We start from the raw sequence: 23,323 nt of genomic DNA on the forward strand, positions 1-23,323 counted from the left end.
GAGATTCAAACTAGATGTTAGGAAAGGGTTCTTTATAGTGAGGGTGGTGAGACACTGGCACAGGTTACCCAGGGAGGTTGTGGCTGCTCCCTCCCTGGAGGTGTTCAAGGCCAGGTTGGATGAGGCCTTGAGCGACCTTTTGTAGGGGAAGGTGTCCCTGCCTCTGGTGGGGGGTTGGAACTGGATGAGCTTTCAGGTCACTTCCAACCTAAACCATTCTATGATTGTCATCAGCAAGTCAGTGAATGTCTCCACCCCCTGTTCTTAATACCAGATATTATACAAGAATCTGAGAAGAAACAATATTCTTCAGGTCAAAATTTGACCATACAAGGCAAAATTCTCTCCACAGTTCTGAAGAGATTAAAACTGGGACAAAACCCAGTGGAAACTAAGCAAAGTTTGGGTAGTCTGTATCACAAAGTCAGGTTTCAAGGTGGCACCCTGCCACCCCTTTTCATGCCCTTCAGGAGGCTGTGTTGCCATAAGCCTTCCATAGGTACCAGCCATCCTTCAAGGTCACTGCATGGAGGAAGTTCTTCACAGAGAGAGTGATTTCGCATTGGAACGGGCTACCCAGGGAGGTGGTGGAGGCACCAGCCCTGGAGGTGTTCAAGAAAAGACTGGATGAGACACTTGGTGCCATGGTCTAGTTGACTGGCTAGGGCTGGGTGCTAGGTTGGACTGGATGATCTTGAAGGTCTCTTCCAACCTGGTTGATTCTATGATTCTAACTCCTTTGCAAGCACTCCAATAGGAACTGCAGACAATGGTGGTTCAATACAGCAGCAGAACCATTCAAAGTGCTAATGGCTAGACAAAGAAAAAGCCCTCCTCCAATTGGTTTGAATTTAATGCATGGAGGAAAAAAAGGTGAGTTTCCTCCTTCTGTCAGTGCTCTCTTCACTCAGTCCATAACTGAGTCTTTCTAAGTGTCTGTCAGCAGAGGAGGAAATGTTTCTTGAAGTGCAGGTTGCAGATTGATGCACAAATACAGTTTATTTGCTTACAGTGCCAGGGAGGTAGCTGCTTCCAAGTACTGATGCTTCCAAGTCCCTCGAAGTACTGTATAACTATAATACAAGCTACCGAAGCAGGAAGCCTGGAAGGAGAAAGGGAGACAAAGGAAAAGATTTTCCAGGTAGTCTTCAATGCTATAAGCATCGCTTTGTCATTGGTTCCTAATGTGACTCTATAAGCTGCTTAGCATCCCCAAGTAACAAATGGTTCCTGTGTGGATCACTTCATTAATGAAGTATCCATAAAGTAAAAATTAAACTTCATTATTCATGCAGAAATAAATGCTTCTTTGCATTTATAAAGGAACCTTAAGCCTGATGATCTTTCATGACTATCTTAGTCACTTGCAAAATGGTTTTGAGGAAGGTTCTGGATATTCTGAAACTCCAGAAGATCACAAATTAGGGCTGCCTACATTACAAAATTATGCTCATCCATTGAGCCAGCACTGGAACAAGGTTAGCAGTACCACGACATGATGAGGTATTGCAATAAGTTTATTACAGTGCAAATGTGGGATGAAATGGTTGCCACTAGAAAAATTACTACAGTGTGTATCTAATAGCTGATTTTCAAAATGATGTTTTGCAGCAACTTTGAACACTCAGATGAGAAGTGGGTGTTGTGGAAGTGAAGGGCTTCTGAGCCAAATTTTGCTCTCAGCTAGATGTGCTGCAGCTTCTAATAGGATTTTGTCTTATAGCTGAGAATCAGAGCAGTAGCATGCAATTACTTATTTTTTTTTAAACTGAAATAATGTTGATTTAGAGCTTGGTGGAGGACTCCAGGTATAGAAAGAGTTCTACACCTTTTACTTTCTTTCTTTAACATATTTATATTTGCAGCTGTCAAGCTTCCATAAACTAAATCTTAGAAGTCAAGTTCAGTAGCACATCCTTCCCTCAGACACCGACTGCACTCCCACCTCCCTCACTTGCTATTCAGCCTCCTTTCTCCAAAGCTGGTCTGGACTTTGGTAGCCTTTTACTCCCATTTTAGCCATATCCCTAGATGGTCACTGACAATCAGTTCCACAGACTGCCCCTGTCAGAGTTAAATCTGTTGGTGCTATAGGAAAAACAGCACCATATGGCTGTTGTTTCACGTCTAGGCAGAAGCTACCAGTTTTTGGAGACCTGATGAGCTCCACCTGTCTAGAACGTTTGTTTTCCCTCACAGATGCTGTAAATCTGTTTGCATATTGCACATGTCCCCAGCACGCAGGATAAGGAAACTTTGGAAGTTTCTGCAGTGTCCTTATTGTCTTGGATGATTAACAGGGATTGCTTTGCCCTACCAGGTACATTACCTGTCTTTAACATTCAGACATCAGTAGCTGTTGTGGTAGGCCTGATAGGCCCAAAATAGGCTTACACATGTCCTGCCTTGCCTAGGCATGTTTTCCTGTTCCACCAGAGAGGCAAGTGCAGGAAACAGACACAAAAAGGACCCATACCCACTGAGTCTGGCCTGCCCAGGGTCCTGTGGCAAACAAGGCACACACACTTAGCTTTGCCTGCCTAGTGCAAGGCCTGTGCTTTTCCCAAAAGAGGGAAAAATGAGTCTATGGCTTTGTCTAATATGGTAAGGTTTGGCTAACTGCCATCCTGATTAGCTATTCTGAGTCCTAAGGGCAATTCATCTCAGCCCACATTGATAAAAGGAGATACACAGGTGAACAACCTGCTTTTGCTTCCCTGCTCTCTGCCGTGTTCTCCTTGCTGTGCTCAGCCCTGCTGCTATTGCACACTGCCTTATTGCTTGCCTGGTAAACTCCACCGTCGTGAGTTACCAGGAGCAGACACTGGATGACACCATGCAATCGGCCTGTGTGGCCAACGTGACATCATGCTGAGACTGCACAACATCCTGCCTCTACACCTGAAAGTCCTGCTTAGCAGTCCTGGACATACATACAGATTGTCCCGAAGAAGCCAGGAGAACAAGGTCAGCGATTGTCTGCCTCTTTCCCCAGAAGTTGGGAAGATTCAAGTCTCAACGTCCAACAGGACAGAGTCCCCTGAAAGCATTTGGGCACTGCCTGGACTGTGGCTAAGCCCCGCGAGTAGGTAACAAAAATTTGAGAGTAAATGCTTAAATGCCTCTTTGTAATTCTCTGTTGCCTTCTGCCATTGAGCAGAAAGAGCTTGAGTCCATCTACTGGGCAATCAGCATATTGACTGCAAGCAGCGTTTGACTGAGGGAATCTTCTCTTCCAGTTTTATTAAATGTTTCTATATTTTGCTGGTTATTACTAGATCTAGATATTATCCATAGAATGTCTCCATGACTGTGTAAGAACTGAAATATCATTAAAATTAGTGGTGTGGGGTGGCAAGAGTTCTGAAGAGCAAATTAATAAACAATATTAATTTTGGAAGAAATATCATCTCACATCAATTAATTTCCCTTCTGCAACAGTAGCTAATGGAATTTTCATGCCCATTTCCCAGAGTACTGGCCCCAGCTGCAGCCCCTATCAGCCTGCTTTTAAAAGCCTTTGACATTTTCTTGGACTAATGAAGCAGGCCAGTAATTCTTGTTCAATGCATTTATGATGTTTATAGTATCAGAGAATGGTTTGGTTTGAAAGGAACCTTAAATACCATCTAGCTTCAACCCCACTGCTAGGTGAAGTGACACCTTCCACTAGATCAGGTTGCTCAAAGCCCAGACCTGGCCTTGAACACTTTCAGGGATGGAGCATGTATAACTTCACTAGGCAACCTGTTTCAATATCTTACCACCTTCACAACAAAGAACTTCTTCCTAATACCTAACATAAATCTACCCTCTTTCAGTCACTGTCACTCCTTATCCTATCAATACACTCCCTAATAGAGTCTGTCCCTATCTTTGTAGGCCCCTTTTAAATGCTGGAAGGCCACTATAAGGTCTTTGTGGAGCCTTCTCTTGTCCAGGCTGGACAACCCTAGCTCTTTCAGTCTGCCTTTGCAGGGGAGGTGTTCCAGCCCTCTGAGCATGTTGGTCAAGCAGGTCCACGTCTTCCTTGCGGTGGGTGCCTGAAAGCTGAACACAGTACACAGGAGTTCAGCCTTTCTTTGGACACAAAGTGCTCACTCTGATATGGTGCATGGTACCAGAAAAAGGATCAACTGATACTGCATAGCTCCATGGCTCATGGCATGATTTCCCTGTGCAAGATGCTGGCTGGCTCTGCTTTCCTCATGCTGTGCAACTATTTGCTGAAGGAATTAATTTCACTAAGATGCTCTGCTTCCCTTGTGAAATCACTCTTTTAATGCTGATTCTCCATCTGGTGCACAGCTTCACACTTCAAGATATTTCGGGATCTGGCTTCTAATTTCCAATAGATGTCTGACATGCTTTTAAAAACTGAATTCCTCTGTCTTCACATGTAACAACAGACAAATATATCCCCTGATTTTGAGGCTGACAGAAAAGCATTATAAGACTAATTGAAGTGATTTAAGAAAACCAGACAGACTTGATGCAAACACTGATGTGAAAGGGATGTTACTGGTCATATCTGTGCCTCATATGACAATGACAACTGTGTTATACTAACATTTCCTGGTTTGTAATAGACTCAAGTGTGGAAGCTAAACTTTATTCACATCATATGTGCTTCAAGTAAAGGGCTTACTCGAGATAACGCCATTTGCTATTAACACCTCACTCCTTGGAAGCTCATCAGGGAGCTCCTTCAAGAGTTGCCCAATTCCACTGTCTAACTAATGTCTGCTTCCAGTGGAAATGTAAAGCATTTCCATATAAGGAATTTTCCCCCATAGGAAACTCCCTGTCAAAGCTTCAGAGATAGAGCTATCACGTCATGGGGATCAGGCATAGCACCACAAGGATAGGGTAGAAAGGCCTATACAGACTAATGAAGGAAGCACTCTCTGATCTTCACAGAGACTTCTAGGCCTCTGCCAGATGCCACTACCTTCACTTCAGTCCCCTGACAAGTCTGCAAGCCACAGATAAGAAGGAAGCCTTTCCAACATATAGTACCCTTGATAAGGCTGAAATGCTGCTGTGCACATTTTCTCCTTGCTAGCTTGAAAGTATTTCACCTTTCGAGAGTTCAATTTTCCTGGATTGTTAATCTTTAAATTGGCCTTTTTTAAATCCATACATTTTCCACACTCACACCATACTTATATACATAGTCACATTTTTTAACAGAATCCTTCAAATTCTATAATTTAATGAAGTTAAAGAAACTAAAAGGGAAACTTCTTGAGTCATCTAGCTATAAAGTCCTTCCATTATCATGCATCTATCCACTGAGGACCTCCAAGGAAGACGAAGACCAAAATGAATTGCTATCCTAAAAACTGTTTGAGAACTTAGTAATAATCAAAGACCAGCCTGTAGGAATGTTTCAGGGCTCGGAAGAAATTCTGTATGACATATTTGAAGTGTGATCCAATCTCCCAACAGAGAAAGGTCCCAAACAGATTTCTGGGTTTTAAAATAAACCCTAAACTCAGACTTCATGGCAAAGATGCCCAATACATATAACACAAGACATAGAATCATAGAATCAGCCAGGGTTGGAAGGGACCACAAAGACATGCAACAAATCACTTCATATATTCTACTTTTCTCTCATCATGAGAGCTTTCAGAAAACTGGAATCTTGCTGTAAAACCTTAAGACATTAATTTCTCATTGCAGTTCCAACAAATTGCCATGGAGCTAGCATGACTATTGTGAATTCTCTGTTGAGTTCAATGGCACCACACCAATTCGAAGCAACTCTAACTCAAGCCCATTTTTCACTTGGTGGGCACACTGCCAAGTTTTCTTCTTAGATACACAAAGAGCTAAAAAGTTTGCTGCAAGAAACAATTATATCTTCCATTCATCCTGTAATTTGTTGATTCAGAGACCAAATGGCTGTTCTTCATACTACCTGAGATTCATGCTCTCATATATCAAGACAGCACTTTGAAGCAGACTGAAGCACCACTTAAAGTTATATATATTCATTATTAATTTCCAGAGTTCATTAAACATTTACTATTTTTTTCTTCATAGTCTTGTAATTTTTGCCACAACTTGATGCAAAAAAACTAACTGATGGGTCTCAGCAGAGAAAAGCAAGGATGCAAATCACTTAATCATACAGCCTATGTTTTGTTGGGGTTCACAGAACAGAGTTTCTGCTCCTGAAGCCCCCCCCAACATCCAGTGTAAGCACCAGTCACTGCCTGCAGTCCACATCAGCAGGTAATTTTGGAAGGACACTGTGACAACCCTCAACAAGACTTTGTGAGAAGTGGAGCATAACCCCACTGTTCTTGTTGGAAAGAGGTATTCAGGGAAAAAAACAAACAAACAACTAAAACCCAACAAATCAAACCAAACAAATGAAAAAAATCCAAACCCCAAAGCAAGCAGCAGGAAAAGACTGTCTTTAGGGCAGCAGGGAAATCAATACTCTGCCCCAGGGAAAAACATATCTACAGAGCAAAGAGTGTAGCTTTTATGATAAACACTAGGAAGAAGCTGTCATCTTCTTAAAAACAAGGTGGTGGTAAAGAACTTAATGACAGAAAAATCTTGGTGAGGAGTAAGTGCTGCCATGGGGAATAAGCAATAGAGTCTATGGTAAAACTATATTCCTACTTTAGTTGGTTTTCAATTAGAAAGAAATCTCTCATATTTTCCTCAAGTCCACTTCCCTCACAAGACAGAAGGGTTTCTCCTGACATTTTCTGGTTTCTGAAATTCATGTCCTCCACATCAATGTTTGATGCAACATCAGGCAGCTTCCAACCAAACTGAAGCCTGTTGACCACCACATGTGCTGCTTTTACACAGCTATCTTCAGAGTCCTTTATATAGCCATTGCATTTGCTCCCTTGGACTCTGGGGCAGGAATAAGCAGAATTGGTGGCCTGAGGAACTACCACAGTTGCTTTGCAGAATCTCAGACTATTAAACTACCACATCCTCAGATGACAGACTTAGGTTATGCCAAGCAGTAGAGGTTCAGAGTTGCCAGCATGGCAGTGCTGCAGGAAAAGCAGTTTTGACTTTGACAGGGCAGGAGGAGAGGGAGAGAGAGCTGAATCTCTGGTGAACCATGCTGTGCTGTTGGCCTCGAAACACACTCACACATGACAGTGCCTTGGTCTGCCAGATTAGTTTCTCAGAAAGTGCTTTATTTTGGAGGGAAGAAAAACTCCCAGAAAGGTCACACCTTTCCCTATATCTGGTGTATAAAGCCAAGGTTCTGCTCTTCTTGTGGTGCCTTATTTTCCTCAGCACTAGGGAAACAAAAGAGAATCAAGTGCTTGCTGCTGAACGCTGCACTGAAGCAAAGGAAAGGCATGTCAAGGAGCATTGGCACACGGGCCAGGCCTGCAATAACTTGAAGCTCTGGTTAGTACAGCTTTAAATATTTTTCTTTCTTCTTAACGTTGTTGCTCAGATTGAGGCAGTTGAAGGGAAGCAGAAGTCCTCCAATTATCATTTTGGACAAACTTTGTTAACAGACTACATCACTGTTCTCATCATCTGCCTTTCACCTCCTTTTCCTTCCCTCACATGACATGCCCTGCTGTTTAGGCACTAATGAAGACAGCAAAATTCTGGATCTGTTTTAAAGGTTTGTTCTGTTCACAAATGTAAGGATGTCTCTCCTAAGGATACTCTTCAGAAACAAATTTGTTTGGGAGAAGGGATGCAATTCAAGTGAAAAGCAGAGAAATGCCAAATTACTGCAAAGAAAGGGATGATCAATATTTACCTGCATACTTTCTCACCACCCTACAAGACAGCTGCTCCAACATGTAGGAAGACATGAGTAAGGGTACAGTAGAAAATAAAAAATACTAGATCCACTTCCACCCCTTTCACAGGGCAAATATAGCTACTAGAAAACAAAAAAAAGACAGACCATTAAATAAGTGCACTTGTAGCTTGATGTTTTCACCTGCCACACTGCTTACCGGTGCTGAGCTTCACCCTCAAACCACTGCTTGGAGCAGATGAGGTTGCTTTTGATAGCATCTTATAGCTCACTTAAGGAATTTGTTATCAGAGCAGCTTTTTGTACTCTCTCTCTTTCTGTAGGAGTCTCTCAGACCCTCAGCATTTGGTTACCATCAGAAGAGGAGATTAGCAATTACTTTCATGCACACATACCAACAATCTCAGATCATTTATTGTGCTAGATCTAAGAAAAGATTCGTTCAACTTGAAGCTTTAAACTTTCAGGGTAGTTGCAAAGTTCAGTTTCACAGAATCACACAGAAACATCCAAGTTGGAAAAGACCCTTAGGGTCACCAAGTCCAACCTAGAACCCTATTATACAAGACTCACCTTAAACCATAGCCCTACACACCACATCCAAACCACCCTTGAACACATCCACGGGTGGTGACTACACCACCTCCCTGGGCAGCTCATTCCAATGCTTGACCACTGTCTCCATGAAAAACTCTTTCCTAATGTCCAGTCTAAACCTACCCAGTCTCAGCTTGAGGCCATTCCCCGTTGTTCTGTCTCCAATTGCCTGTGAGAAGAGACCAGCAGCAGCCCCTCCACAATGTCCCTTCAGGTAGTTGTAGACAGCAACGAGGTCTCCTCTCAGCCTCCTCTTACTCAAACTAACCATCCCCAGCTCCCTCAGTCGATCCTCATAAGACTTATTCTCTAGGCCCTTCACCAGCTTTGTTGCCCTCCTCTGGACCTGCTCCAGCACCTCCACATCTCTCTTGTACTGCAGTGCCCAAAACTGAACACAATATTCGAGGTGTGGCCTCATCAGAGCCAAGTACAAGGGGACAATCACCTCCCTGCTCTTGCTGTCCATGGCATTTTTAATACAAGCCAGGATGCCATTGGCCTTCTTGGCCACCTGGGCACACTACTGGCTCATATTCAGCTGCCTGTCTATTACAACCCCCAGATCCCTTTCTGCCAGGCAGCTCTCCAGCCACACTGCCCCAAGCCTGTGCCATTCCTTGGGGTTGTTGTGACCCAAGTGCGGGACCTGGCATTTGGCCTTGCTGAAACTCATCCCATCAATGTTGGCCCATTGATCTGGCCTAAGTCCCTCTGAAGAGCCTCTCTACCCTCATTCAAATCAACACTTCCACCTAACTTGGTATCATCTGCAAGCTTAGTGATGACACTCTCTCTGTCTGAATCAGGGTCATCAATCAAGATGTTAAAAAGAAGTGGTCCCATCACAGATCCCACTAGTGGGGACTGTTCCTCCCATTAGGAGGAACACCACTAGTGACCCACTGCCAACTGGATTTAACTCCATTGACTACTACTCCCTGGGTCCTCCTGTCCAGCCAGTGCTTTATCCAGGAGACAGTGTGCTTGTCCAAGCCACGAGTAGCCGAATTGTCTGTAAGCATTTTGTGGGGAACAATATCAAAGGTTTTTGAAAGTCCAGGAGTACAACACTGACAACCTTTCCTTCATTTCATTTGCCTGCCATGCACAGAAATTTGGGTTGACTCAGGTCCAGGCTATCTCCAGCTTTACCTATCTTGTTCCCTGAAATAGACAGATGTGAAACCTTGATACTAGCACTTTGCTGATAGCTAAGGCTGATTTCAGTCTGCGAGATGGTTTGGCCAGTAAGTTAAAGTCTAGCTCAGCAAAAGGGGCCTGAGCCAGTTCAGTTAACCTGTGTGTAAACAATACACAGCCCTGGTACTCTACCCTGCACAGTAGCTTTTAATATTGCTTCTGACACAGAAGAGGAAACAATTCACCAAATCCCTTCCCCAGAGGGCACAATAATGCCCACCTCCAATGCTACATATGCAGCTCTTTTTAAACAAGAATGAAGATACTAGGATATCTTGTTTCCTCTTTGGTAGGACACCAACACTGCATTTAGTTGCAATATGTGAGTGTTCTATAAAGTAAACAGCTGTTGAAGAAAGTTGGTAGTACAGCCATTATCTTTCACTTGTGGCAGCTCTTCAGTTTGTCCAAGACTGTTGATGCCCATTTGGGAACTAACTAAAGTATCTGGAGATAACTGAGATAAAATTAACACCACAAACCCATTCATTATGAATCTGGTGGCTTCCTTGGCTGTCTGTGGAACAGGCCAAATACTAAATGGATGCAAGAAGTGAACTCTCCTCACTTCATTGTTTGAGAAGCAAAAGGCAAGGCATGTGACAAAGGAACTAACATCACACTCCTCCCTCAAGGTTGATTATTCCCTTCCTGGACATCTTTTTCCCAGTTTGTCTATGTACCACCTCTCAGCAACACTGGAAAATGTTCCAAATTATACAAGGGATTAAAGGACATGTCTTGCTACAAGAGGGAACAAAGCAATGGCCCTGCTCAAACCATGCTGCTTTTGAGGACTCTGCAAGTGAAATAATCTGTGTGATTTGCTCTACAGGGAGCACAGAAACATCTGTTAGCTAGACTGGCAGCACTTCAGAGATGAACATAAGCAAATGGAAAATTGCCAAAAATAGGGGTCGTACAAATAGGTGTGGTCATTTGGATTTTCCTCAGCAAGCGTGCTAAACAGCAATCCTGCCCCAACATCAGTTAGCAACTGCCAGTTTTTTTTCCTAATCACTCATTTAAACTCTGTTTCCAGCAGACCTTTACACAAACCTGTTGTGGGTCCAAGGAAAGCATGAAGCATGGTTTTCCCTCTGCACCACATTCCCACAGCTGGTGTGGGATTACAGCTAAGGGCAGCCCTTAAAAAAGGGACAGAGATCCAATACACCCATGGTATGCTGTCTACTATAGCCAGCCCATGCAATGGAGCTGGGTTTGCATACAGCAAGCAGCCTCCTGTCCCTCATTAAAAGCCTTACTGTTGCCCACTCTTCCTGGTAAAACTAGCTGTCACCATTGCAAAGAACTGACTGGTGCCACTACTGTGCTTTTTTATTCCTTGCTAAACAGTGGCAGCAGATTCATTCTTACCAGATTGAAACCTGCAATTAAGAATTCATTCTAGGTCAGATCTCTAACTGGTTTCAACCCAGCTAAGGGCAAACACAGCAACCTGTTGCTTATACTGAGAGCCAAAGAAAATCACAGAAAAACCATAGTGTAGGAAGAGTCTTTGCATCATTTTCAGTTAGGGCAGTAAGCGCAAAGGAAGAGAAAGAGGCAAAACACATGCCCCATCATCTGAAGATATCTGACAGGTTTTTCATCTAATATTTACTGGTTCACCTTTCTGAAGTTGTCTTTGCCTATGAATAATTGCAAGACTTAATAAAAAGGCTTTCTAAAGCAGCCAACTGCTGCCTGCTATCGCCACCACACCCATACAAAAACAATACAGGGAGTGGGCAATGTAACTGCAGTCTCTTCCCCTGCTTTACGTTTTTTCTTTGTTTTAATTTTATTTCTATGTCTTCCTCCACTTCTCTGAGCAATTCCTGCACACCCCTGCTGTTTCAGACTCATTTACCCCAGTGGATTTAATATTCTTCTGATATTCCAAGTATCACTAGAAGAAAATATCAGGACATTATTCTTTCTTGACCTGAGTATGCCTTTTCATTATTTATTTTCATAAGGCTTCTTAAAAAGGCTTTCTTCTGAACACAATGACAAGGACAGCAGGGCCACGTTGTACACAGTCCTATTTCTCCTGTCCAGGGCTCTGATGCTGGTTAGGCTATGCTTCTATAGCACAGGTTAAACTAAAATCAATTCCTTCTCCTCAGCAGAAGTCAACAAACCAATCCTGAACCTTGTGCTTCAAGAGTAACAAAGATAGTATACTAGGACTTCTTCCAGTCAGATGAATTATGGCTTGGAATTCAAGAGAAGATAATTGGACAAGTTAAGATTTTGTTTAGTTTATTTTCATCTAGGATTTTTCTCCCGTTATCTACTGTTGACAATTTCTCATTAAAACACTCATGTATCTTATGATGTTGCATGTTCTCTTCAGTGAGCTTGAAGATATTTTCCATCTGAAATTCCTATCTTGTTTTGACTCATGCAAGAGCAAATTGCACCACCCAAAACTCCCAAGAGACTAGACACCAACCGGCTTCTAGTCTTGTAAGCATCAGTGGGATCTCTCACACTTTTGACAGGCACGCAATAGCCTATATGCTGCAGTCCCCATCAAATTCCACACAAAGCCTTCTGTGTGGAAGGAGAGCAGCAGCACCAAGAAGTACCAGGCTGTGCAACATTTTGCTCTGTAACCGTACTGTGCCTCACAATAGAGGACCAGCTATATCAACTCACCACAAATACATCCTTGTGATTCCCTCCAGCCTCCCACTGAGATCAACCAAGACCATTATCCTACAATTTCTCCTTTGCAAGGGGTACATTGCAGCCTTACCCAAGCAGGACAGATCTCCATCACTGTGTGGCCTGAGCAGCTCAAGAAACTCCTATCTTGGCAACTGGCTTCTCTATCACAAAAGTTCATTTAACTGGAACGTGAGGGCTCAGGTTGTACTCAAAATAAGTATCTAGCCCAGACTGCAAAAGTACCCCTGCCTTCCGCTAGAGCTCAAAGCACTGACTTTTATCTAGTTTTCAAGGTACCACTGTATCACCAAGCAAAGAGCCCTTTGTCACGGCTGATCTCTACCTCCATCTTTAAGGGATAACATCTGAGTGCTGCCCCATCTCCTAAAACTCCAAGCACGCATCCTTAATGTTTGTTCTTTAGATTCAAAGATGGTTCCATGATATCAGAATACATTTTTTGCTTGAGTTGTGATGAAAGCTAAGCTGGCAAAATTGACCACATTCCCACTTCACCTGTTCTCTCTCCTGCCTACTCCATTATTTTCCTGTACAAAAATAAATGTTTAGGTGAATATCCAGCTTCATACTCACAGAAACTAGAGGAGACTCTATTGCAAATGTGATTAGCTCTCTTCATCCAAAATTTCACTGAACATTTCACTTTCTATGGCACACATTTTCCATTTTGCTTTACCCAGTCTTGTAAGTTGCAATAACCTCATGAGCTCTCATCTGTCACTGCATGCAGTGGAAACTGAACAAGCACAGAAAAGTCTGTCACTTTCAAAAATTAATGATAATTACCATGGCTATTGAACAAAACCGAAACCTCTGCTGTACACAGCAATCAGATATATAATCTGCTGGCCAAAATGTGATGCATAATGAAAGCAAAGGCTTTAGATCTCAAAACAGAAATCTAATCCCTGCTTCTCAGGTGAGATAATTCTTGGGTAGGCAGATTAATCAGCAAAACATACTGCAGTAGAACAGGAATATCATGATCTCCTTCCTCCCATTTTCTCAGAGCTTCTACTGAGACTTAAAGTAGTTTTGAATCCAATATTGACCTGATGCATTGCTCTACAAAGAGAGTCATCAGAAAGAATGAGCACTTTTTCAGCCTTGATGACCATTGAGAATTCAGGGTTTCATTAGCATCATTTGCCTACTGGTGGCATGTGAAAAATGTCAGATCTAGCAATGAAAAATATTTTGAGATTAGAAAATAATTTCATAATACAGAATCATAGGCTTTGCCCTGCCAAAATGAGTTGCTGCAAATAATTTGAGAACTGTGAATGAAGCTCATCATCAGTATGGGCTTCTCATGCATGAAAAGCTTGCCTAGTTTAGATAGTCCTCTTTCCCCTCATCTAAAATAAGCTATTGATACTTAACTTGCACATATATATCTACAGAGGGTCAAACTTCAATGACCCACATAAGCAGTCTTTTGTAGCACCAAAGCTAATAACACAATTGATAATGATTCTTGGACCAGGCCTCCATGTCTGCACACTGGATCAGAGTTGCCACAACAAACTACTGGCAAAGGTTTAGATCCAAAGCCATTGGCTTAGCCTTCCTTACATCTGACATTTTAGGTTCAGTGGCCACTGGGAGTTTCATCAATGTTTCTGGCTGCTTCTCAAAGGAGTCTTCAGGTGTTTATCATGTATCAGCAATAGAACAAGGGGACACAGTCTCAAGCTGTGCCAGGGTAGGTATAGGCTGGATGTTAGGAGGAAGTTCTTCCCAGAGAGAGTGATTTGCCATTGGAATGGGCTGCCCAGGGAGGTGGTGGAGGCACCGTCCCTGGAGATGTTCAAGAAAAGACTGGATGAGGCACTTAGTGCCATGGTCTAGTTGACTGGATAGGGCTGGGTGCTAGGTTGGACTGGATGGACTGGAGGTCGCTTCCAACCTGGTTGATTCTATGATTCTATTCTGAACTAGTATCCACTACAAAACTTCCTCTAAAATGAGGAGGTTTTGATACTTGAACTCTTCTGTTGCATTTTGCATAGAACATACAGTTTGCAGGGAGATGCTAGAAGCGTCTGGGATACTGGATGAGCATCTCTAGCCAATGGGCTGCCAAGTTTCTGGTTTGTTTTTACGTGGCCATACTGTTCTATCAGAGTCCACTCTCTCAGCATATGTACACAGACAAGCTATGATGTACCACACTGCTGGCAGCCTAACCAGACAAGTGAAGTAGAAATTGTAACAAGGAGATGCAGTGAACTGCTTTATCTTCCTATCATCTCAAGCAGGCAGTTAAAGACTATCTCTGAGGGCAGGGAAAATCAAATTTTTTCCTTAGGGGAAGGTTGAGTTGTCATCTGAAGCATATCTGTTTAAATACCTTCTGGGACTTTTGGGTTAAAAGTAATAATGATTACCTTATGTAGCCTTGGAGTTCTCACCATACAGGGAAAGTTTACTGTAAAAAGAAATTAGTGCTTTCTACATTTTTTTGCCAGTTTCACCTCTTTTAGACTGCAAATTCTCTGAAGCATGGAGTATCTCAGTCGTTACATTTGTCTGTGGCACAGGAGAAGCTGTGCTTACTCTTGCTTTAGGAACTACTGTCATATTATTTATAATGGCAGTGTTATATTCAAATTAAGATATACTCACCTCTCCCAAAAGCCCCAGAGCTATTCCACTTGGAAAATGATATATAACAGGAAAGAAAACTACAGGATTTCAATAGAGTGTTTAAAAAATAAAGAAAATAAATCAACTTCTTAAACTCAATAGCTGAACTATAAGCTCCAGATTATGCCTTGCTGAATGTTTCTGCATTGTAAGAGAGAGACAACTGCTTCACATACGCTAGTTTTCTGTTACTCTTCAGCTCAAATCCCATAAGCAATTACTGTTACAAAACTACACTTTGGCTCTACAGGATGATCTGCAACAAACCCCAACTCTGCAGGAAGCCTCTTATTCCTCCCTGCATTCTGATTTTTAGTGCAGACAGGTGGAGCTGAAGGCTGCAGCCAGCACGCAGTGTTTTGCTGACTAGGGATGGCAGCAGCCTGCAAAGTGATTGCTCAGAGTGTGCAGAGAGGGTTGCTAACAGATTGGTTTTGAAAGATCTCAATACAACCAAAAAGGACAGAATTCATTTACCCAGGAAAGACAGAAAAGACCTTGCACAATAATATCAATAGAATCACTTTCAATCTCTACCCTCCATTGCTCCACTCCCCCAAGTCCCCACTGCAAATCTAGCTATGGTTCATATTATTAGTTAGCTGACAAACAATTGAAACAAAACATTAGAAAATAGGTGAATTCAGCACCTTGTGTGGATAATCAGCAATAAATCTGTTCTCTGGCAGCGTGTGGGAGAATCCCTCACTACTGTGGCTTCATACACAGTGTCAAGCAAGGCTTCACTAGCTTATTGCCAAAGAAGCAGTGAGACTGGTGCATAGCATGGCAGCAGTCCCACTCTCTGTGCAGGAAGAAAACAGTGTCAGTGATAATTCTTCACACAGGTAAACCAGAGGCATTTCCTTTTCTCCAAGGCAATGTTACATCAGCTTCTCCTTCAGCCTATGCAGTACTGTTTTCTATTTGTCATGGAGGAAGACAGACCCAACAAATTGTATAGACCCAAAAAACTGCACAGAGCCTTGATCCTCCCCTTCAATAAACCAAGTCAATTTTAAGAGTCAAATTCCAATGTCTTTGCTCACACCCAGAAGTTTCTCCAGTTTTTAATAAAAATAAGGCTGTGCAAGGAATTGTGTTGAACTATGCAATAAAGTAGTAATAGCTGGACTTCATAGATAGCCCCTGTGCCAGCACAAGAAGGCACAGCAATGCTGCCCTAGCCATGCAAAGCCACATTCTGGCTCCTATTGGAAGGGCAGTTACGTGAGCAAAAGGAAAAGAAATCGGGAAGCCAAGAAAAAAAGTCCTGGGAGTAGCTGATGAAGCTCACCAGGCAGAAAGCCTATCACATGGTCTAGCTGCCCCAACACCAGTAGGGCAGCTTCTACACTGGCAAGCTCTATACTGATGCAATCTTTGGTCTGTTTCCTACCTCCTGGTGGATGGAGATGCAAGTGACGGAAGCACAGCTTTCAAGTAGCCAAAAGCTAGAAAGCAGAGAAATTGTGCTCCAAAGGGATTACTTCTTTCAGTACTGTGTATTTGGGACTGGACTCCCAGTAAATTCAAATAGCTAAGATTACGAAGAAGTCCAATGCTGCTAAAATCTTCCCAGTGAATTATTCCTGCCTTGAAAGAACCTTGGCTCCAGCACAAAGCTATTTCTGCCTTAGCATGATCAATTCTGCAAATCTGCTGGGGTTTTTTTTGGGCAGATCTCAGATCAGCTGATGGGTACATTCTGCAGAGAGGCTCCAGTGCTGAGACAGGAAGCAATGCATGTAGCAAGGCACCAGGACTACGTGCCATGTGACTCACAGAACAAGCAGACACTCAGACACCAAATAAAAGAGCTTAACTACTCCATCTGGGTCTTCCATGCAGATGTTTTATACTCAAAAAAGGCTTGCTGCCTTCAAAGGATCCTGCTCACAGTGAGCAAGAGCTTCCTGCTGCAGTACCAGAGCCATAGTCCTGCTGGACTCAGAGACTCTGCATCACATAAGGGCATTGCTGGAGAGGCATCCTGGTGCAGGAGTGGAGAAAGACAAGCAGCAACAAAGCTATTATGGTCATATTCCTCTTGCAGGAAAGATATGACTGAATGTCTCACTTATTTTGTGGACAGGCAGAAGCTTCTGTTCAGCTTGAACTATTACAGGATGCAGATATATAAACCTCATCACATCTTAATCTTTCCGCATGGGTGCTGTGCGATTGAAAATACCACAGGTATACAATACTCTACTCTCACAAACAACTCAGGTGTTTTGTATCCCCTGATGGGTAAGTGCACAAAGTTTGGGGTAAGGAGAAGGCAAAAGCCAACACTGAAGCATATCAGTTACTGAGTGACAGTCCCATGGTGCCTTGTAAACAGTGTTGAGAAGTGGAGACAGCATTAACACTACAGGATTTAGTCCTGAGCAGGTAACATCCCCTCCCTGCAGAAGCAACCACCACACCTTCACAAAGACAAAAAACATTAGTCTCTCATTGGCTGTCCTTTTTACTGTCAGACAGACCCCACAGCTTCAAGCCAGTTTCTTGTCTAGAAATTTCTTCCATCCTATGTTTTTCAGGTCTTCCTGCCTTTTCTTAAATGTTCCCCTGCACATCACATCTCTGCCTGTTGTGAGCAGACAAGTCATAGCAGCAGAGAGGCAGTCTATCACCCAGTTAACTAAGCCAGCCTATACATTAAATCCTTCATTTTGGGCCTTCTTTTAGGAGTAGGAAAATATAACTGTCAGCAGTCGTACTGCAAAGGTTTCCTTCACCCTTTAGAAAAAGTCAAACAGCAAAGCACAAAGCTAGATCATGATCAGGTCAGGTATGGGAAAGAAGCTGCTCTGCAGCTTGCTATGCCTTGGAGGTACTCCAAGGCCCACATCATCCCTCTCACTTCACAGGTGACCAGCAGCAGCATATCACAGCTCATTTGCTAAGCAAGCCACTGCAGAGGGGATATCAGCTTCATTTACTTTGCACCATTTTCCCACCAAGACTCAGATTACCTGCAGAGAGGCACAAGATGGGTTCCCATCTCCTCCACTCATCTGCAAAGTCAAAATATCATCCTAGCTTCTAATAGAGCAGTCCCCAGCCCACAGCATTCTCTGAGCCCATAACAGCCCGGAAAATGCCAGACGCAGCAGCCTAGATTGATATCCTAACTATGTGGATCATCCTGGTCATGAGGAATGTATTATCAGCCATGGTTTGGAAACCATTGCTTCAGCTGTAACAGCAACACTGAAGTAACAGGGCAAATAAGTAATTAAAATGCATTATTTCTCTACCCAACTTTTAACTCCATCCCTTTGCTTTGGAAAGGTGCTGGGAGATGAGTGAAGCAACGCAAGTCTCCAGATATCTTCCACAAGCATTTTTAACAGCAGTTGGAGAGAAATGCTACAGGTCTGGTCTGAGGCCAGCAGCAAGAAAAGCAGCACTGCTGTAGGCACTGATGGGAGCCAAGAAGGTAGCTCAGCTTGAGAAGAGCTGTAATGGGTGTAATGCAAGTCACATCTTGGGCATCATATTCACCTTGGGGTGCTGATTTGTGGTCTGTACAAGTTCCAAGACACTCATCTTAATAAAGGCTCTCTTTTTTTTGGCAAATGTGAGAGCTACAGTCTGATTTGTGGGTGGTTGCTTAGACAGTCTTCCCGTAATGAGGATTCTTCCTGCTTAGGAAACAATCTTGAGCTATTTTCAAGAAATTCAACAGCAATTCATATAATCACTCAGGCCAAAGCCATTCAAAGATCTGCAGTGAAGTCCAGAGAAAAACTCCTTTGGGTTTTACATCAGACCTCTATGTTCTTGAGCCCTTTCTTCTTGTATTTTTACACTGAAAGAACACACCTTGTTCAGACAAAATGAAAGCTTTCTTGGCCACATGCCATCATACCCAAGCCTGACCTTTAACATCCTCTGCCAATCCTGGACTGGGCTTCACAGCAGTACAGAATTGTCAAGTGTTAATGCACTCAAATGCTTGGTACTCGTGTGAACAAAGTGCAGATGAGGCAGTAAGTTGATACCCTCAGATTCCTAATATTCATATATCTGGAGTGAAAGAAGGCTAATAACTCCAGAGCAGTCCACATTGTGCATATTCTAGAAACAGACAGGTCCAAGAATCTTCATTAAAATTCCTTAAAACACTGGGGTGAGAATTAGGCTGAGAAACAAAGCTTTCCTCACCTGAGCTCTGCTTCCTCAAAATACTTCATATGTTTATCAGTTTTTCCAGGAAAGGAGGGAAAAAAAATATTCCCTATTCAGAAGTTGGGGAGTTTTTGACAGATCAACTTCCCCCACTTGCAATTTTTGCCATTAAAAAAAAGCCAAAACAAATAAACAAAACCAAACAGACAAAAACCCAACCAAACAAAAAAAATCAACCTCCACCAAAACAGTTATTTGCAGAACACTAGGAGGGAGGAGGGGAAATTGAAGTAACCAAGGAAGCTTCCAGGATGATTTTCACTCCCGTTTAAGACAACAATCCATAAATCCACAGAGAAGCCTTCCTGGTAGACTAACAAAGCACAAGGGTCCTCTTTGCCTTAAACGAGAGGAATACTGAGAAATACTGCCAGAAGTAGTTATAAACCTGCAGCTATGTAAATGGAAGCTGAAGGAACTCACAGGGGTTGACATCTTAGTGTGAATATCTGGCTAGTTTGTCTTAAAACTCAGACCCTTCACTCTATAGAGAAAAGTTGGCCTGCTTTGAATCACCTGAATTCTTCCAGATGTATATCCATATGACAAAAAAATGACATCACAGCCCAGAGGAACACTTGCCATTTCCTTTGGAGTAGGCTCCCTGTCTGATGTATTGTCCTTTTAGGTAGAGATTAAACAAACATGTCAGACTTTCCCAAGAGCCTTTAGTGACAGATATGAGCACACAAAAGGGTCAGCAAGTTTATGTCATCCCTTCACCTCACAAACAGAAACCTCTTCTCCAGGCTGTTGCTTTCTGGGCTTCCTCAGAGAGGTAAATTACAGTGGCAGCAACTAGTCCCCACTGGGCTGAGCAACAGGCAGATATATAGTAAACAATAGGTGAGATGAAAATATTTACCACCTTAATGGGAGAGGAAAAAGCAAAGGAACAAAGGCTGAGACAGATTGAGCTCAAATTTAAATAGGGGAAGAGGAACATGCAGCTGTATCAATGCAGCAAGTTCTGTTAACAAATACCAAGAATTGTGCCAACCAGTGCTCACAGGGAGGTTGACACTTTCTATCTCAGCCTACAGCACTAGTTTCAGGGTGGAAGTAACCTTTTCCAGCTGTTTGATAGCCAAGCTAAGAGCAAAATCCAGGTCCCTACCCTTCTAGAACTTGGTTTCTTCCACCACTCTGCACAAGTAATAGCAAGAGATTTGCCACAGAGAAAGAACCAGTTCTTGCACAGGACAATGAAAAATTGAGCAAGAGGAATTACTTAAACATTACAACTGAACACATCCAATAAGCTTGTTCTGATGGCCAGTAAACACAGGCTCCGTAATAAGCAGGAAGCCAGACTGCCTGCCATACTAAACAGGAGTAAAAGCTAATGGTGAGCAGTGCAGTCCCAGGGTCTGTAAACCTTGGATATCAAAAGAAAAAAAAATTATGTCCATCCGTCAAGATCATCTCTCTAAGTTTTGTAATCTCTTACCCTTGCAAGTTCTCTAACACTCCACCTGGATTCAGACTCCAACACGCTCCTTGGAAAGAGACTCATCTTTGTTTCCAGTGAAAGCAGCTAATGACTGTGATAGCCCTGACTAAGCAAGGCCTCAGGGGTAAAAGAGTCCCTGGGACTGTGCCTAAGTTAAGAAAAACAGTGTGTTTAGCTGGATTGCACACCTCTTGTTGTTTAATCTGGAGATGAGCTAAAGTCCTATTATGTGACAAGGAGGTCTCAGGTAAAGACAGTTCATAAGCAAGGAAACCTTTCCTTCTTTTTCTATACCAGTTCTATGAGTACCTGACATGACTGCAAACTATTACATCAACAATGAATCACTCCTTCCTTTGCATATTCAGGCACAACTCATTCCCTTTACAAAATTTTGTCATTCCATTGAACCAAAAAACAGAAAAAGGAGAAAAAATATCCAACAACCTCACTTTTGGCTTCCTAAGTCTCTTAGACTCAGCTTGAATTTGAACTACACAATTGGACTGGAGCAATAGCTGTAATATCATGGGTTTGCAAGCAAGTGGAAAGGAGGAGTTGAAGCAAGCCCAGGAGACAGCCAAGACAAAAGCATCCTGGAAACTCCCCCATATTGGTGGCACTTACCTGTTTGTTCTGTTTTATGCCTCTGGATGCCTCTGAAATAGAGAAGAGCAATTGTGAAGTGACCCATTTTCCTCCTGTTTAGTGCAAGGAGGAAACAAGGGGAAGGGGAAGAAGGGGAGGAGAGAGAGAGAGATGCAAAAGGATAACATCAAAGAGGAGAGAAGAGGGGGGAAAAAACAACTTTATAATGTAGGAGGGTAAATTGTGATGACCCAATTTAAAGGAAGAGCAGGAACTAGACCTGCTAACAGCCAACAACTTCCCACTCATTTCAAGGTAAGGAAATAACAAAGGAGAGAACAAACTCAGTGCTTACAGCACTTCTCTGTATTACAAACTCTTTGCTTCAGGACAACACTTATAGAAGAAGAGCTTTACAGCAAAAGAGCACATCTGCCCTTTTAACTATGCAAGGGAGAGGTGGAGCAGCAAAAGGCATCCGGGTCAGAACAGAGTAAATCAGAGTCAAGTGCTAAAACTGAGGTTCAGAGATCTCAGCCAGTTTGCACTAGCTGAGGCTTCTTCACAGGCAAAGGTTAGGAGCCACCTTAAGACCACAAGTAACAGTTGGTCTTTCTCCTTGTAGAAGACCCAACAATTGGCATCATGTGTGCTAACATTGGAGGTGATTGCTTGACCTAATGGCATGACCTGACATGGCAGCTCTAATCTCTATGAGGGTTTGAGTAAGTATCTTCAGGAGATCTTCACCAGCTGTAGCTTTCACTATTTGCTGTGACAATAGCTAATACTGAACTGACAGCTCTGTGGGGGAGTCAAAAATCTGTCCATCTTCTAGACAGAAGGGATGGGAGGATAACATCTGGCAGGAGAAGGGGTGTTGTGGTTTGCTTTACATTTTTGGGGTTTGCTTCAGAATTTGCGGGGCTTCTAATTCCTTCTTTAAGTCACACGCTCTTACCTGTCTTGGTATAATCAGGCACAACCTGAATGAAGTTAGTACTCCTGCACCACTTCAAAAATGGTGAAATAAATAGTGTAATAAATCCATGTATTATGTAGGTGGCAATTAGAACCATGAAGGAAGGGCTACCCATGCCTTCCTCTCCAGGTGGGTTATTAAAAATACCATGTTAATTTTCACTCACTTTGTGCTTGGTATTCAGAGTAGATGGTCAAAATTATATGGGGAATTGTAAGTCAGAGAGTTGCAGTCAATGGGATGGAGTCTAGTTGAAGATCTGTAACCAGTAGAGTGTCTCAGGGGGTCAGTACGGGGACTGGTTCTATTCAAAATATTCATCAACGACCTGGATGAGAGCAGAGTACATTGTCAGCAATTTTGCTGATGACACAAAGCTGGGTGGAGTGGCTGCCACACTGGAGGGTTGTGCTGCCATTCAGTGAGACTTAAACTGGAGAACTGGGCAGGGAGAAAATGAACAAAATTCATCAAGAGCATATGTAGAGTCTTACACCTGGGAAAGAACAACCCCAGGTATCAGTATAGGTTAGGCACTGACCGTCTGGAAAGCAGTGAAGAGAAAAAGGACCTGAGAGTCCTAGTGAATGGAAAGTTGACCATGAGCTAGCAGTGTCTGTTGTGGCCAAGAAAGCCAATGCTACCCTGGGGTGTATTAGAAGGGATGTGGTTTGTAGGTTGAAGGAGGGTCTCCTCCTGTCTGCCCTGATGAGGCCACATCTGCAATATTGTGTCCTGTTCTGGGTCCCCCAGTTCAGGAAGGACAGAGAACTGCTTGAGAGTCCAGTGCAGAGCCACAAGGATGACTAAGGGAGTGGAAAATCTTCTTTATGAAGAAAGGCTGAGGAAGCTGGGGCTTTTAAGTTTGGAGAGGAGGAGACTGAGGGTTGATCTTATTAATATTTATAAAGATGTAAAGATGAGTGCCAAGAGGATGGAGTCAGGCTCTTTTTGGCAGGACAGGGGCAATGGATGGAAACTGAGGCATAGGAAGTTCCATGTAAATGTGAGGAAAAAATTCTTCACTATGAGGGTGACAGAACACTGGAACAGGCTGCCCAGGGAGGTTGTGGAGTATCCCTCTCTGGCGATATTCAAGACCCATCTGGACGTAACCCAGTGTGATCTGCTATAGGTTGTCCTACTCTGGTGGGGGGGCTGGACTAGATGATCT

General features: G+C 42.9%; 1 long non-coding RNA gene across 1 annotated transcript; it reads right to left on the reverse strand.

The window, feature by feature from the left end:
* Positions 1-761: 761 nt before the first annotated feature.
* LOC135177122 (uncharacterized) lies at positions 762-21,825 on the reverse strand. Its single transcript, XR_010302923.1, has 3 exons — positions 21,523-21,825; positions 21,207-21,238; positions 762-1,102 (listed from the first exon to the last, which is right to left on the reverse strand). It is a non-coding gene; the product is annotated as an uncharacterized LOC135177122 (long non-coding RNA).
* Positions 21,826-23,323: the final 1,498 nt, after the last annotated feature.

This window comes from Pogoniulus pusillus, chromosome 7 (assembly GCF_015220805.1).
Source record: "Pogoniulus pusillus isolate bPogPus1 chromosome 7, bPogPus1.pri, whole genome shotgun sequence".
NCBI classification, from domain to species: Eukaryota; Metazoa; Chordata; class Aves; order Piciformes; family Lybiidae; genus Pogoniulus; species Pogoniulus pusillus.